We start from the raw sequence: 12133 nt of genomic DNA, 5'->3' as shown, positions 1-12133 counted from the left end.
GCGAATTTGCATGGATTGGAATCTGCCCAAAGGGGTCGTTGTCTTCCACACTGACCCTACCCCCACGGCGTGTCCAACAACATGCAATTAGGCCCATTGCATTGAGCGAGGCGCCGGATAAGAGCTTCCCGAGAACAATGCAGAGATCTTCTCAGCTTCCTGCTCATCTTCCGCCTCCTGGAAGCTTCGAGGTTCGGCTCCAGCGGCTTTTCCTTTTGTTCATGACGCCAGAGAACTGTAACGCCACGGAGCGTCGGCTGCGGGAGTTACGCACGTTGACCTGGATCCTGGAAGAAGAGACTCAAGAGTTCTTCCAGCGAGAGGCTTCAGTTCTTCACCTACGTTCCCAGAATCAAGGTTCCTTTAGCTCCTGCGCAAGGACACTCCTGTCTACAAGTGAACTCAGGACACAGTCTGTTCCTGTTTTCGTAGTAAGTATTTGCTCTTCATTCTTTTTTCCATGTGAAGGTGGAGCGAATTAAGCTTTTTGCTTTGGGCACTGTGGCGTATTTGTGATTTTATTGTGGAAGGTAGGATTTTTGGGTATGCAAATTTGTATGTATGTTACCAGCCCATAAACCAAAGTATTGCCTTGCGGTTCTAAGTATCTTCATTGATTGATTGATTGATTTGCTTTATTTTACTTCGCTTCTTGTGTCACTTTTGGCTAATTTGCGAAGATGAGGATGTGATGATATGATGAAATTGATGAATGGACATTCTAAGTAACTTAGATCATTGGTTCTAACTTAGGTTATTTAATCTTATGATCATGGGCGTAATTTGGGACCTAACTTTGAGGGGGCAAAATCAAACTGGGCCTAATTTTGAGCGGAAAATTAAAAGGCCTAATTTTGAAGGGGCAGAATTGAACTTGGGCCTATTTTTGAGGGGACAGAATTAAACTGGGCCTAATTTTGAGGGGGCAGAATCAGACTTGGGGCCTAATTTTGAGGGGCAGAATCAAACAAGGCCTAATTTTGAGGGGGCAAAATTAAACTGGACCTAATTTGTCAAGAATCAAACCTGGGGCTTAACTTTTGGGGGAAGAGACTCAAAAGTTTTCCATCCCATAAAAACAACGTCCAGGATAATTTGCTAAATAACTGTGACGTTTGCGAAATTACAAATATTACTCTTTATTACTTTGCTCCTCAGGGGGCTAACTTGTAAATTTTAATAAATCCGAAAATTTTGGAGGGCAAGGGCCCTCCCTTGCCCCGCCAAGTTACGCCAATGCTTATGATAACATTTTCTATATTTACATTCTAAGAAAACCCAAATTCATACACAAAAGAGCCAACAAACTAATAACACCGAAAATTTGACCGAATTTCTATTCCTAAGTTCAAACTTACCTACACGTTCCTTGTGAACACTTTAACATGTGTAAAGTATCAGCACTAAGCTCTGAAAACAGCCTACTTTTGTCTCGGCTCGGTAAGGTTGATCCGTTGTGATGCGCTTCTTGTGCCATTTTTGGCTAATTTGGGAAGTTCGGGATAAGCGATGATATGATGAAATTGATCAATGAACACTCACAAACATCCATGCCCAGCCCGGGATTCGAACCCGGGACCCCTGGCGTTGTAGCGCGATGTGCTAACCACTCCGGCACGGGGACCGAAATGTGTGATGAGATGACTGGACCATTAATAGACACGAATGATCTTTCAATTGTGTTTGTCAGATAGTTAAGAAATGGTATACTATATGCTTCTATTTTCTTTGAGGGGAATAAAAAAACGTCCCTGACAGGGAAAAAATAATTTTCTTTTGCCGGGATATTTGTTTTTGTGTGGGGAAAATCCCCGGCATCTTAATTTGCACACTGGAAGGTATAAGAATCACGAACATAAAATGATCTCTTCACATCAATTGATTGATTGATTTGGTTTATTTTACTTCGTTTTTCTGCCATTCTTGACTAATCTCGAAGTTGAGGATGAGTGATGATTAGGGTTCGGATAATTATGCATTTTGCATATGTAAATGCATATTTAAGGATGTGTAACTGAAAATGCATATTTCATATGCAGGTGCATATTTGTATGAAAATAAGTTGATTTGTGCATATTTTTGTACCCACAACCAACACCGAGCATATACTGTATTTATTTTTCTTCTCCTCGCTTCTCTTTTCTTTATCTTTTGTCTGTCTTTCATCTTTCCTTTTTCCTGGATTGTATGAAATGTGGCAAGTACGTCATTCTCACCTCAACAATCGACTAAACGTGATGTGTCTTACTTTGTTGCCCTAAAATACAGTATCTTGCGAAGTGGAACGTGTGTTTTCTGAATATGAAACTGTTCCAGCTGAAAACACAAGGAGTTTCAAGTTCGCAAATGCAATCATGATCTTAATCTGTAGTGTATGGTGTTTCATTTAACGCAGAACCATATTAATTGAAAACATCTGTGTAGCGAATGAGCATTCAGAATAATGCATACTCATTGCCTGGCATGTAATCTTTCATAGTTTGTAATATACAGCATTTATAAATTAAACGGGTTTTACACTTTTTAGTGCATATTTGCATGCATATTTTACGTTTTCTAGTAACTATCCGAGCTCTAGTCATGATATGCTGAAATCGATGATGGGCCACTCGCAAAGAACACTCATGCCCAGGTCGGAATTCGAACCCGGGACCCTTGCCGGCGAAGCGCGCTGTGCTAATCACTCCGCCGACGAGGCCGGCATGATCAAGGCAAGGGTGTCCAAACTTTATTGTATGCAGGGTCAAGCTAATACTTCGGCAATATGTCTCGGGGCCATTTCACATTTTACTGACACTCAAAATAAAATTAGAGGTTTTTTCGGTAGTAAAGCGGGCCACATAAAGAACCTTGACAGGGTGCAGTTTGGGAGGCCCTGGATTAGGTATAGAGAATGGGGAGACGAGAAATATCAGTATCGTTTTGTCTCGTGTCTGGGAAGGTTTTTCTCGTTCTCAGTCTCGTCTCGACTTACAATTACCCGTCTCGTTCTCTTATCGAAGCTCAAAACCTATCACATATATCCAGTGATTTATCTATGTACCCCTAACACTGTCCCGAAATTTCCACAACATCCCTCTAAAATTTTTCACAAAGACCAAAATTGTGGTTATTTTGGATCGAAATTTAATCCTGAACCCCGTCCCCCCACCCCACCCCCTTTCAGACGAAAAATTCTGGACAAACCCCTGCATGCATGGAATGCCTCCGTACAAGATTTTCCTCGAAAGAGGAATTTTATCCTGAAGGTATGCAAAAATGGCCAATCAGCTATTCCATTGGTGAGTCCGAATAAGTTTCACAATAAAGCAATTTTCGTGAACGTGGAAGTGTCAGTCTTGCGTTCCAAAACCTCTGTCTCTTCTAGATTTTACAGAGGCAGAACCGTCCCTAGAGAAGAGTGTATGTGCACGTCTATAGCCTATTAACTGTAGATATGTTTGTCAGTAGCGCATTTAAGGGGAAATGGGTTTGAGGCCCTGCGGAATGTACTGAAGTTTATAAAAAAAAAATATCTATTTTGCAAACTCCTACCATTATGCTATGACTGTCTGAGGCAGTGTTTCTCAACCGCAAGGTCGCGAACCGGTACAGGGCCCTGGCATCTCCTGAACCTCTTTCCCATTTTAGTAACTTTCATGAGCAAATACTTTGTAGTAGAAACACAGTGCGTTCAATTTAAAATTGTACCGCACGAATACTATAACAGTAAATAAAAATAAAATAATAAAAGGGTGGGGCGTTTAGAGTTCGAACCAAGGTTACAGCTAATTTTTAGGCATGGACGTTCTTTCTTGCTAGGAGAAATTAAAATGTACCATTAAAATTTGTCACGGTCCAAGATACGGCCGATGGAAAAAGACGATGAAGTTCCCTTTTCATCGGTCTTCGTTTACAAGCCAAATTTACCAGGAATTTATCATGAATTTAAAAATCAGGAATCGGAAATCAGAAATCAGAACACTGGACACTGAAATATTTTTCAAAATAATGTTTAATACATTTCTGTAGAAATACTTACAATCTCGGGTCGCTCGCCGACACAAGACAAAACACTCGCGGGCCCATGATGCACCGCTCTAAACAAGTGAACAATGTATACCGCTGACGGTCGGTTTTATATGTAAACACTACATTCGAGCACCATGGCCTAACCAGTTACGTTAAAGAAGTTTCGAAATCACAAAGCTAAGATTTTAAACATGGTCCAGAGAAGAGAAAACAATTTCTCTCTCTCCTATAAAGGTGTTGAAAGTTTAACTGCGAGTGTTCTAAAACTGTCTCTCTAAAAAATGAATGTCGAACTGTGTATTTCCACTCTCACTTTGCACTGCTCCCGCTAAGTCCTTACTTCGTCTTTTCTTTCCATTCTCCGAAGAATTGTCCTTCACTCTATTGGTCGTTGAACTTTTTGCTCCGCCCACACGTGGTCACTTCTGTATGTAGGGGCGAAAATCGTAACACACGGGGGAGATAAGGGTGAGAATTGCTTACTGAGAGGCGATAATCGCATAGCATGAAAACACAATAGCACCTTGTTTGAGAGCTGATCTCGAGGAATGAAAAGCATCTGTTCGTAATTAATTTTAATGGCTCTCAGCTCAAATTTTATCGCATACAACTCGGACACTTCAGTAAAGTTATTCCTTCCTTTGCTGTCGAAATTGCATCGAAGCGAGGATATACGAAAAGAAATGTTCTGGCAGGGTTGGAGTTCAAAATTCTGCACTTATCATTCTTGTCACTGAGCTGTCTATGAGCCAGACTAGCGGGCGGTGGTCGTGGAATTTATGCGTCTCGTGGGGAACACCATGTGTAGGGCGATTGTCTAGAATCCGGGCCTGGCCACCTGCAAAATCTCACGAGGACAGAGGATCTTTGTTCAAAACAAGGGAGAAAGTCTTCTTGGGGTTTTAAATTTTAAATGCCTGAAGTTCCAGGTGATTAGCTCCTTCTCGGCCGAAATCATCTCGATAGGCTCCATCTGGGCCGAAATTATCTCGATGTGAACCAGAGTTTAGATGGATTTGTACGGTACAGATATGGGAATTTATTGCCGGGCTTCATGGGAACGAATGTGGGTTTCTTGAGGCAGCTGGGTTTCTTCTCAGAGAGCAGAAAATAAGATCTTGGGGGAAAGCGTAGAAAGACCGATGGGGATATGTAATTGGCACATCGGTTATACATCCCCCTGCTCCCGAATAAAATTTGCTGAACTGTAGGGAAGCAAATTTTCTCAGCTAGCTGTTGCGTTGCCTCCTGCAGGACTTCTGATGTATCTTGCCTCACGATGTAACTTAGGTCAGAATATAACCCTAGCACCCGTAGACTTAAGTGTTCGGGTCATATCTGCCTCTTATGGGCAAGTCTGGCTGTCTCTTTCCTCTTCCCATTGCTGTAGTTCTCTTCTGCTGCTCCTCCTCCTGCCTGGATTGGCTCGGGGCAAGCGAGTTGTGCCCTTGCTGCTTCATTTGGGGTCCATGGCATCTTCTTCCTTCTAACGGCTGACTCTGGTGTCGAGTGGCTCAGGAATACGGTCGGTAATAATGGTGGGATGCCCTCATTGCATAGTCATCTTGGAGTAGTAGCCTGTCCTGGCCTTCTCTTCTGCCATCTGGTCTGCTTGGCTGGAGCTCCCGTATCGGCTGGAGAAATGTGTCCGGAGTCTCCTTGGTGCCTCTTCTCCTGCCATCTCTTTGGCTGTAGTATCTTGTTCTGTGAAAGTTTTTAAAGGCATTAGAATATGCTTAGTTGAAAGTCTTAACCTATCTTCATGCACTTTCTTCACATGTCACAACTTCAAGTCTCTTTACCACTTTAAGTTCCTTGTCTTCTTGTACGTGACCACTATGTCTCTTGATTACATTTTTACAAGCAAAGAAAATTACACAAAAATTTTGTAGCTTCTACATAGACAGTATAATTATGAAAATCAATACATGATTTAATAAGATATTATATAAAAAATTGTTGGCTAGTTTTAAAATTAAAATTGAAAAATTTACCGATACACATATTAAAATAAGAAAATTCCCTTTATTTTATATTCTTCATGCACCCTTCTCTTCAATTTATCTCATTGTTTTTAGCTTATTTCATTTTTCATTACTGGGCTCAAGGCTTTACCAACACAAGTCTATTCCACTAACACACTTCATAGGTTAGGCAGTATTTGCTGCACGGGCATTCAGCCCCTTACATGTGCATACTTAAAACTATAATGGCCACTATGGGCAAATCTTCTGCTCTATGGCAGGAATTATGTGTGCATCATAGGCACCGTCATTATGCTGTGTACAGCATAGGCCTCCTTGGGCAAATTAAAATTAACACAACCCTTATAACAATACCATCCTTGTTATGTGTTGTTGGCAAGTGTATGTGGTAGATGTATTTATTCTGTGTCTTATACCTCACATTAAGTAAAATTATGCAACTTGAGCCACTTAAGATGCAAAAATTTAAATATTCTCCTTATCAACATAAAACAAACAGTGAATACTTATTATGGAGATCTAGCCTCCATTTTCTCCTGATCAAAGTTAAATGGTGCATGAAACTTGTTATTATAAAAACATAATCCTTATTTTACTATACAGACCCAACTTATTTTCTTCATCATACATCACTGGCCGTCACATGCCTTGGTTGGTCTGGTGAGTCTAGCCTATCAAATATCAACTATAATAAATCAAAATACACATTTAGATAAAAGTAGATAATCAGATAATAATCCATTGATATTAACATTTTCCTGTAAATATTGACAAACAAATGACAAAAAAAAACCCAAAGAAAACTACTTCTTCTTCCAAGTAGATAAAAAGATTACATGGCACTATAATTGTGCTAATTATCCTTAGTAAACAAAATTATAAGTTTCACCACTAACTAGACATTAATAAAATGATAAGGTGACTTACTGGGTCACGTGTGTGCATTTATAGAGTTGCACCTGATTACACAAGTTTACAAGAATTACGATTACAAAATGATAAAAACATAAAATTTAAACACACAAGAACAATAGAGTATATGATTGTTTAAATATAATAAAGAAGTTAATATGAGCAAATGTATGAGATTATTACAAACAGAAGACCTAACACCACCTTCTGTTAGTTACATCATAAGAATCAAAAGATTAAAATACAACTATATTACAAGTGTATGCATGTGTATGAAATTTTTGCTTTTTGGTCGAGTGTAATTGTTGTCTTACTTATTCTTAAGCAATTGTTGCAATGTGTTAGCCCCGCAGGGCTATTTTATGAGGACTACGTAGTTAGGACCTAACTTCTAGCAGCCAAATGTCGACCTGTCACGTGGCTGATAGAGTCCAGGAACCGAACACGTCCAAACCCAACCCGCATGTATATATAAAAGAGTCCCCCCCCTTGAATCCGACAGCAAGATAATATGTTGATAAAAAAAATCCCTTAAAGCCTAAAGAAGGCAAAGTGTAAAATAAAATATGCTCCGCGCATGAAAACTGTCGAATTCCGCAATGATTAAGTCAAATCCATATTTAAATCATGTTTAGCTCACGCTGCCATAGCGTCTTATGAGCTGTTGGGAGGACAGGTGACACGCGGTGTGCTCCAATCTTCCTCTTCCTAACTCCTTAACTTCCACACCAAAAAAAAATCTTTCCAAGTTACCCGGGGTATACCAAAAGTATTCCAAAATGGTGGCAAAAATAAATTTTGGGTTCTAGTCTCCTTTGAGAATAGAAATTTTGATCTTTGAGGTTCTCTATAGCAAGAAATTAACCCTAGGGAGATATATAAAACGAAGAAGTTGGTCTCCCTTTTCATTATAAGTTTTTATTTATCATCAGGTCATCCGTCGCATTCAGCATGTACAGGTAAGCACGCTTGCTGAGAAAAATATTCAAGTTGATGGTTGCAAAACCATTTATAATGAATTGTTACTTAGTAACTATTATACTGTATGATTACACAAGTCACAGGTATGCTGGTTTAATCAGTACATCGAAGAAAGGTGATTTCGGAAAATAATTCCTCGGAACGTCAAAAATTTTCTAAAAAATTAGCTGGCAACACTGATTTTCACTAACTTTAAATGGTAGTTGGTTGCAAAACATCTATAACACTTATATTAAATAATTGAACAAGTTTTAAGTAAATATCATGAAATAAAAGTAAATTTTTTACATAAATTCGAAGTTTCTCGGTTTACGAGCCTCCGATATGACACCTTCGTATAAAAACTGGATAATTAAAAATAAAATTATGCAAGTCCTGGTTGATTTTTTGTAATTTCCTTCAAGGGTAGTCTATTTATGACTTCAGTAATTAGTTTTCATAAAGATCCGACTGTAATTAAGCATTTTATGGCTGATTTAAAATTCAAGTTCTCCGCAAAGGTACTAGTTCAGACAAAATTTGGATTTCTACGTCACAGTAGCTCAATTTTATGAAGCAATACAAGCTTAACTCTTTATATTTAAGTAATTTATAGTTTAATTGTTATTATTAAGTTCTAAGTGTAAGAATTTGTTACAAAAATTGTAGCTTTTATGCTGAAAATTCATTTTAAGTGCCTTATTTAACAGCGTAACGCTTTTAGTTTGGAAAATGAAAGATAAGCCAAATATTGTTTTTAAGAACCAATTTTTAGGTTGAAGGAGAAATAAAGAACAAGATTCTATTTACGCCATCCTGAGAATCAAGTGTAAAAGAGTCTCCCAGCCTCCAGTCCTTTAAGAGGACTTCCCTTTGAAAAGTATGTGTGTTATGTAACATGTGTATCATTAACATCCTGTGGAAAAAGATCCGGTCTCTTACCCTTCAACATCCTGAGGTACAATGTCCTTTTACCTTCGGTACAGTGCCACAGCTTCATGTTTTCCACATGCTGATTGGTTACCATCTGGCCGGTACAGCAGTCCAACAGCGTGAACACATCAACTCTCTCCTCCTGGTAGCAGTAATAGGGACCGGAGAAGGTATTGCAGTATTTCCTGGTTACGGCATCCAATAGGCTACTAAGAAAGTGTGTTTTCAAAAAGATTAAGTTACCTACAGAGACATTTCGCCTTTGGGACAATTGTGCATTTATCCTGGTATTTCTTTTGTTCCTTTCACCCGTTGTATTAATATTAGCCATGTACAGCTTATGTTCCCAGTTCATCTCTTCACCAGGTGGCAAGTCAAAGTGTGTTTTTACTGCATTGTCAATGGGATAATTTAATTGAAGCTCTATGGGTGCAAAACCAGTGGAATGGTTGACACTTCCATTCAACAAGTTAACAACCTTGGTGACATGCTCTGGCCAAGCATTATGCGCGCCTTCACAGACCACTCGCATAAGCTGGTTCAAATCTTTGTGTATCCTCTCTACTAGGTTACTGCTCGGTTTGTATACCGGGGTGTAAGCAACCTTTATGCCTAGAGAGGCTAATGACTGTACATATTTATTTGCCTTGAACTGAACTCCATTGTCACTTACTATTAAATTTGGGATCCCGAAATGTAAAAAATAGACATCAATTAGCTTCCGTAGTATGCTGTCGGTAGTACTGTTACGTAATGTGTATGCGGTTAGAAACCTAGTTTTTGCGTTTTGAATAGTTAGTAAGAATCTTTCACCTCTCTTACCCCTTGGTAATGGGCCCTGAATATCTATGAACAAAACAATATCTCTACCTTCCATACTGTGCATTAATAGCGTTTGTCTAGGCGGATGTGTGTTATCTTTAGTACTTTGACATGTAATGCAGTCTGCAACATAAGATCTGACATCTTTCCTCATATTTCTCCAATTATACAGTTTTAAAATCCTTCTCATCATTTTATCTACCCCAAAATGTCCTAAATTGTCATGGTAAGCTCTAAGAACTACTGGTACTAATGATTCTGGTATGCAGAGCTTCCATTCATTCAAAAAATGATAATCCCTCGTAACTAATAAGTTGTTTGGCAAAATTTTGTAAAACTTAAACCAATTTCTAGACCTAGTTGAATTTTCTGTGTGTGTACCCTCCAAAAACTGTATGATAGGGAGAAGTACGGGGTCTTTTCGTTGCTCCGCAGCTACGAAGTCAACGGAAAAGTCAAGTATCTCGTTACGGAACGGTTCGCTTGTGGCATTTATATGTAAGTTTTCAGTTTCTTTACTTTCAAAAGTCCTGCTTAACAGGTCCGCCAGACCATTTTCTTTGCCCTTGCAGTAATGTACTTGAAACTGGTAGGCTTGCAACTGTAAAGACCACCTGGTCAGCCTAGCATTCCAGTTCTTTGAGCTGTTTAGCCACTGCAAAGCATGGTGGTCACAAATGACTGTAAATTTAGTACCAGCTACATATTGTCTAAATTTAGAAATGCAAAAGATTATACTCAAACACTCTAGTTCAGTAATAGTGTACTTTTCTTCATATGGTCTCAATGTTCTACTTACATAATAGATGACACGAGGCTCCCCGTTATCAATTTGAAATAGATATCCCCCTATGCCAATTCCACTCGCATCTGTCTGTATAAAAAATTCCTTTTGCATGTCAGGGTGGTGTAATGTAGCATCCCTGGCTATGGCATCTTTCATAGATAAGAAACTATTTTCTTCTTTTCTACCCCACTCCCACTTTTTGTCTTTCTTAAGCAAGTCTGTTAGTGGTTTACAGATTTCTGAATAACTGGGAATGAATTTTCTCAACCAACCAAAAGCACCTAAAATTTTCTGTAGTTGTTTCCTAGTTCTAGGTCTAGGAAGTTCAACTATTGACTGTATCCTATCTTGATCTATGTGAATCCCCCTCTGATCAATAGTATGGCCTAAATAGTTTATTTTTTCTTTGCAAAAGAAACTTTTCTTCAGTTTGATGGTCATGTTAGCAGCCCTAATCTTCGAAAATACTTCTTTTAAGAGCTCTATGTGCTCTTCGAAAGTCTCTGTCCTAATACATAAATCGTCTACATAGATCATAACCTTATCTGAAAGTGTATCCCCCAGTGTTCTATTCATAGCTTCAGTAAAGGCTTGCACTCCGTTCGAAGAACCAAAAACTAACCTTTTATACTGGTATAGTTTACCATCGAAACTGAACGCTGTAAGTGGTTTAGACTCTTCGGTAATCAAAATCTGGTAAAAACCTGAAAACATGTCTATGGTGGTTATGTATTTCTTGCCTTGAAAACCTTGCAAAGCCTCATCTATCCTAATAGGCTTTGTTTGAATCAATTTCTGGTGCAAGTTGACATTACGCATGTCAGTGCAAATGCGCAGCGACCCATCAGATTTAGGTATTACCACCAGGGGGTTGAGGTGACAAGATTCACTAAATTCTATTATATCCCACTCTAAAAGTTTCTGTAGGTGTTCCCTGACTTGGGATTTATAGTTATACGGTATAGGATAAGTCTTCGCTACCAAAGGTTCTGCGGTATCTACCTCTATTTTATGCACATACTTATTGCAACACCCAGGCTTGTCATCAAAAAGATCATTAAATTCTAATAAAGTATCTAAAAGTATATCCTTTTCAGTAGGATTTAAAATTTCTGCATCTTGTGCCTTTTGAAAGAGTTCTTGGGATGTGGCCTGTGTATTACAATGAGTATTTCCAACTGGTACTGTATAACTAGGTTGCTTGCGTACCTGGTTACAAGGATTATCTAAATCCTGAGTGCCTTCAGCAAGTGGTAGGGGTAACAATGGTACTACTTTACTTCCTTGTTCTGTGTTTAATAACAATTCTCTTTCTTTCAGGTCTAGCTTAGCCTCTAGTGCAAAAAGTAAATCCAACCCAATCAAAATTCTAGCTGGTAGTTCTCTGACTATTAAAAATTGCACGGTTACTATTTTACCTCCTATATTCACATCTGTAATGAATTTCCCTAGTGGCTTTTGTCTCTTTTTCCCACTGTAATCTATCAGCATTATATTATCAGTATTAAGCAAGGTAGGTCTTGAAATTTCACTTGTTATTTCTCTCCAAACACTCTCAGCCATTACAGAAATTTCCGCTCCCGAGTCTACAAGTGCCTTATATTCTTTATTATTGAAACTTACATTAACAAATGAACTACATTTTACTTTGTTCCTGATATTTACTGGCAATGAAAGGTTTTTAGCACTATAATATTCTTCATTATCTTCAAAATCCTCATAA

The 12133-nt window shown here is 38.7% G+C and overlaps 1 protein-coding gene across 1 annotated transcript in view; it reads left to right on the top strand.

Annotated features, from left to right (window-relative positions):
* Positions 1–318: 318 nt before the first annotated feature.
* The window catches only part of LOC145998988 (uncharacterized), a 45233-nt gene continuing 33418 nt past the window's right edge, over positions 319–12133 (top strand). Inside the window, exon 1 of the mRNA XM_083135842.1 lies at positions 319–431. The gene's annotated coding sequence lies outside the window, so the exon portion shown is untranslated. The remainder of the gene's footprint in view (positions 432–12133) is intronic.

Source organism: Lepisma saccharinum, chromosome 14 (genome assembly GCF_977018435.1).
Source record: "Lepisma saccharinum chromosome 14, izLepSacc3.1, whole genome shotgun sequence".
Classification (NCBI taxonomy): Eukaryota; Metazoa; Arthropoda; class Insecta; order Zygentoma; family Lepismatidae; genus Lepisma; species Lepisma saccharinum.
Note: the sequence above shows the minus strand (reverse complement) of the source record. Positions and strands in the feature narration are given on the sequence as shown.